Raw genomic sequence first — 6,128 nt, forward strand, 5'->3', positions numbered from 1 at the left:
ATATTTAGTTAATTTGGCAACATTATTGGTGATGCTGGTGGGATAGTATTCCACTCCTTAAAAAGAGCAACATTATTGGCGACTCCGCCGAGACTCGACCTATAAGTGATTTTGTCACTCCGGGAGAACCCACAAAACTGCATTAGAAATCCAATTGAGGAAAAGTGAAAGAACCCACAAGTGTAAGGCTCGTATCGATTAAATCACCAAGATTCGGAAGTGTGTATTAACTTGCATGCGTACTAACAGGGATATAAGGTAAACTCGTTAGATTTTGCGTAAAACTATCGAGAGTATTGTGAACAGGAAAATAGCCTAGGCCATACCCGCTGTTCGAATCACTGCCTTATTCCCCCTGTCCCAAATTAACGGTAGGAAAACCGAGATTAACGGTAGGAAAACCGAGATTGATGGTAGGGAAAAGAGAGATAATGCCACATTATGGGCCACAAAAGCGATGGAACGCAGAATGAACCCGCAGGAACCCGAGGTCGCAGCGACCAACAGAGCAGAGCAGTGCCCCATATGGGAAGAAGAGTTGAGGAAGTATTTTAAGGGAAAAGGATGGCCCCTTTGGTTCGGGTTTTGTTCAAATGATGAGTCAGGTCCAGGAAGCATAGGACAAACCTGGTGGGACAACCTAACCGAGGTACATAAAAAGAATGCAGTGAAAGTTCGTAAGCCGATGGAAATCGTGTCCCGTTTGGCACAGTTGCGAGGCACAGAGGAGATCATGAGGATGCTCCGCAGGCAGCTAGTTGAGAAAGAGGAGAAGAATGAGGGAAACTATAGTGAATGTGAAAAGATTAATGAGCAACTCCGGGAACAGTTGGCAGCTAAAGATAAAGAGATGGCTGATGTCAAACGGGCACACCAATCTTGTTTAGTTCACCTTAGCAGCTTTCAGACCCAGTGCGATAAAGCCTACCAAGATACACAGCGCGCAATTTTGGTATGAGAAGAGACAGAACAGCAGGTAGCACAGTTAACAAGACAATGCGCAGATTTAAAGGCAGCTTTACGAGCGCTCCATAGCTCCAATACAGAACAAAGACAGAGCACAGTAGATCACGCGAAATGCAAACTACAAATAGAGAAGTTGCAGTCACTGCTGTCAGTGCAAAACGGATTCAGAGATACCTTTGCACAAGATTTAGATGAGGAGAATGGCCCCAATTGGCAAGAACTAAATGAAACCGCCCAGAGATATGTGGAGGATACAGAAAATCACAATAGAGCCCCCCCAGGCCCCGAAAAGGAAAGCACCCGCACCACCGACTGCACAGGCAGCACACACCCCCATGAATCCAGTCACCACACAGCACAAGTCATCGGATCGGGATGAGCCTGATTTTGTTTACACCACCCCACTAACCACTAACCCTGCGCCAAAATTGAACCATTCGAACCCACCGCAGACCCACATAATTTCTTTGAGAGAGTACGACAGCAAACGGTTATGTACGGTCTGGACGAAAGGGAGGAAGTTAAGCTTATAGTCATGAGCCTTGACCTGTCCGTTAGCTCAGCTTTACCAGAACCCCAGAACGTAGGAGGAGGAACCTTACAGGAGATGAAAACGGCTATTTTAGATCGGGTACAACAAGGGAGACCCAGTAGAAGGTTTGAACCGTTGTAGGTAAAAGAAGGGAGAGCATCCGACGGCATTTGCAGGTCGCCTTTGGATCCATTTTAAAGCAGTATTTGGGGATTTGAACCGCGCACACTTAGGTAAGAACGACACAACTTTAGTCTCCCACGCCACAGAAGCAGGTCAAAAGGCTTGTGTAAATTACGACCCCGCAGATGCTACACATAATGAAGTTTGGGCTTTAAAGAGACTCTCCAGAGCTTGGGAACAATCCCTACATAGGAAGGCAGATTAGGAAAAGGCAGAGGTGAATATGCACCCAGTCAGGACTAATCAGGACCCAGCATGGGTAAATGAGGGCAGACATGAAGGACTGCACCCCAGAGCACAAGCACCACGAGGTTGCTATAATTGTGGACACATGTGACATTATGCCCACGAATGCAGACAAAACCCCCCGAACCAGCAAGAGCACCAGCAATCGAACGCCCCACCTAGGGAACAATGTTAGGCCCATACATAGCATTAGCGGCCGAACAGATAATGCAGTAATCAACACCACAGATTGACGGTGTTCGGACTCCCCAACTTGGGTCCGCGACACACTCTGGGGCAAATCAGGCAAACCAGTAGTCACAGGCACAGTCCGGGGACATCCAGTAGAGTTCCTTTGGGACACAGGAGGGTCCTGCACCACTTTAAACTCCTCCACAATGTTTCAGCGTGACAAATGGCCCACCACAGACACCATCACACTTAGTGGATTTACAGGACATGTACAGCAGGGATACATTACAGCCCCCGTTGTAAGAATCTCGGGCAACCCCTTGTCCCCTTGAACTGCGAAACCGGACTTTAACCTCAGAAACTGTAAAATGGACACCTTTCTTGGCCAAATTTTTCCCAGCAAGCTTGGCTTGCAGGGCTGTCTGTGAGTGTGAAAGGAATGTTTGCAGCAACCCCCCCCGGGACTTACAACTCATCAGTAGACAGACAGCACTAATTGGATCAGCAAAGGGCACAATGGAAATGCTAATAGCCCTGAAACTCCCCCAGCCAAGGAACAATGTGTTGGTAAGAACTCCTTACAAAGGATAATGACCTTGTCTCCATCAGAGCTGAAAAACAATCCGCATAATCAGGTCATAATGGCAGCAATCTCGAGCGAATGGCAACTCGGAAATCCCATCTTCTTAACGAGGTGTGGAAGACCTCGATCTCCCAGGACAATGGAGCGGGCAGGAAGCCGTTTAAGACTGGAGCTGGCTACCTGGACCTATCAGGAGAAGGGGCGGGACCTGCGGGAACTTTGAAATGCTAACTTACATGCTCACACAAAAGAAGCTGGACTGGAGCGAAAAAACTTGGATTTTGGACTATAAAAAGGGTGGTCAAACGGCCATTCGCTCTCTTAGGATCTTCTGCTCGTGCTGAACTCTCTGCTCCTACAACATCAGCCTTGGATTGTAAGTATCCCGCAGCAGCTTGCGAAGCTCCCGGGACTAGTATAGTGGTTGAGGCTTTGGGGAAAGGGGGTGCATGCTCCTATTTTGTCTTTTAAAAGATTGCTAAAATTGTGTATAAGTTTTACGTTGTGCTGCGATAGTATTCCTTCCATAGTAATAGTCATGAAAGTATAAGATAATTGTGTGTTTTCTGTATTTGGTGGTGGTTGATCATGGCAATTAATAAAATATATGTGTTTGGATTTTGGAATTGGAGTCTGTCTCAATTCCTTCAATCCTTCACCAACGAGCTCTAGCCAAGTCACTCTATTAAAATACTCCTTACCATAAATCCGGTGTCGAGAACTGAGGGAAATCCCTGGGCGATTCGAACCCGCTCACTCAGGAAAGGCTGCCAGGTACAGGTGGGCAGAGGTTTTCCTTTCCTCTCTCTCTTGGGGGCACTGCTCAGGTGAAGCAGGCGCAGGTGATAGCGAATCCACCGGTGAGAGAGAGGATCACCCGGGCAGTGGTGGGGCTTGGACGATGGGGTGCCAAGCCTGGTAGAAGCCCATGGGGGTGGAGGTAAAAGGGGATCCCGCTACAATGGCAACCGCGGCAGGACATCGGTGGTTTGGGGTATGTGACTTGGCAGAGAGGGTGAGGGAACGAAGCAAAATGGAGGAGAGGATCTCCTCATATTTATGGAAAAAGATCAACCTCACCAAATCTTGGGTGTTGGAGCTAGTGAATGCAGAACGACCCATGATGGCGGCGGCTGCATGGACAGAGAGTAAGGAACACACTTAGTGTAGAAAAGGCAGTATGGTTAGCCTGCTTGTCCCAGCAGGTAGCCAACATGGAGAGAAAGATAGCCGAGCTTGAGCAGGAGTTGGGAGAAGTTAGGGCCAGTGCAGGGGACAGCGCTAGGACAGCTGAACAGCTGTACAGTGAGCTAGCAGAGGTGAGACAGGGCAGCCTACAGGACGGTGAGTCTCACCGGTACAAGAAGGAGTTTCTCCAGTGCCAGGCAATTGAGGCAAAGGAGAGGGAGAAGGAGGCCCGGGAGCTTTTGGCCCAAGGCGCCCAGCAGTATAGGAAGCTGGAGGGGAAGCACCGGGACATCCAGGCAGCGTACCGGGTAGCTCGCGAGGAGGTAGGGGACTGTGATCACGGGCCGTGCCAGGCACGGATAACGGAGTTGGAGGAGACCTTGTCCAAGGTCAGGGGACAGGTACACCTGGTAGGTGCAGGGGGGTTCTCTAGGGGCAAGGTGCTCCTCGCAGCGGATGATTCCCCAAAGACCAAGGGGAATAGACCGCCTCCTGAGGCGCCGGGATTGTGTCCGGGTCGGCAGGGGGGGATCGGACTGCCCGTTCAGGGGCAAGTCCAAGGGGGGTCAGCAGGGTACCCCCAGATGGCGGCATGCCCGCCTGGTTTCGTATGTGGGTCCCCACGGGATGGGGACAGACCGCTGCCTGGGATGCCGGTGATGGGGCCAGGTCAGCAGGTAGAGTTCGGACCGCCCGGTCAGGGGCAGGTCCAAGGGGGGTCAGTGGTGTATCCCCAGATAGCGGCGTGTCCGCCTGGTTTTGTGTATAGGTCCCCTGGGAGGGGGGCCAGCCGCTGCCTGAGATGCTGGCAATGGGGCCGGATCAGCAGGTAGGGATCGGGACGTTTTGGGAGGGACGTGCCCAAGGGGGGTCAGGATTGTATCCCCAGATAGTGGCGTCTCCTATATGGGTAGTTAGCCCGGGAACAGGAGGGCTACCCAACGGGGCAGGAGAGCCGGACGCCGTGGAGGCGGAGGGGCAGGAGCCCCAGGTAGGGCAGATGTGCCCGGTAAGGCAGAGGAAGTACGGTCCCCCAGTGGGTAGGAACGCCAGGGGGCCGGTAGAGAGTGATATTATTGTTCCCCACGGGGTACAGGCACTTAGGGGAATGGTGTCCCACATCCCCAAGTTGACCCAGAAAGGAGATCCGTCACTTCATTTTATGGAGATGCAACAGGCAGTCGAGATAAATGACTGCGACGAGGGGGAGCGGGTGAAGCTGCTCCTGATGACCCTAGATTCTTACTTATGTAGGGCAGTGACCTCCAGGGAGGGGGGAAAACCTGCTACATGGGCAGTGGCCCAGGCAGCGGTCATGGGTCTGAGTCAGGGTAGTCCCTTCACGAGGGTGGGGGAAACCAGACAGCAGGTCGGTGAGTCCCCAGAAATGTTTGCGGACAGGCTATGGGCAGTATATGAGGACGTGTGTGGGACCCCTCTGAATAGGCAAAATCTGGATGAAAGGACAGCCCACTGGCTAAAGACCTTGGTGGCTAACTGTCTCCTGAGGGTTAGGGCAAAGGCAGAGCACTGGTTCGACCCGATGGACCCGAACCTGAACGAGAGGGAGGTCCTCAGAAAGCTCACCCTAGCCTACCGTAACGGGGAGAGGGGGGGAAGAGAAGCCCCCCAAGGGCAAGGTGCACGAAATCGCGCCAGCCCCCCTCCCAAGAAAGGAATGGAAGCATGAGGGGAAGCCCGGGCGCGATAGGAGGGAGTGCAAGAACCCAACCAGGGAAAAGAGGGCTCCCCCAGGAAAGAATCAGACCCCGTCGGCAGAAGCGACTGCCACGGAGACCATTGATGTTAAAGATTTCCTGGCTTACCTGCAGACAAAAACAGCAGGGTCCGGGCAGGTGGCGATGGCAACAGGCCAGGGCCAGCCCGTACCCGTACACACACCCACAACCCCCTCATGACTGGCAGCAAAACAGCCCACTTTCATGTGCCCAGTGGAGTACGGCCCATGTGGCAGACCATGGGTCAAGATGGAGGTCCAGGAGGTGGTCGGGTGCTACCTGCTGGACACAGGAGCTTCCAGTACCATTGTCCACACGGACAACCCCCGAACCTCCCCTCTATCTAGCGGGGAACCCTACAGTCTTGTCGGCTTCACAGGGAACGAGAAGACTGGCTTTTTCTCTGTTCCCTTGTCCATCAGGTTAGGGGCACTCCAGGCGCAATGAAGCCTCAGACTTTCGGCGGGCGCAGAGTGCAGGGGCCTGTCGGGAGGTACGTTTTTGATTTAAAAAACACTTA

This window comes from Scyliorhinus torazame, chromosome 4 (genome assembly GCF_047496885.1).
Source record: "Scyliorhinus torazame isolate Kashiwa2021f chromosome 4, sScyTor2.1, whole genome shotgun sequence".
Lineage (NCBI taxonomy): Eukaryota > Metazoa > Chordata > Chondrichthyes > Carcharhiniformes > Scyliorhinidae > Scyliorhinus > Scyliorhinus torazame.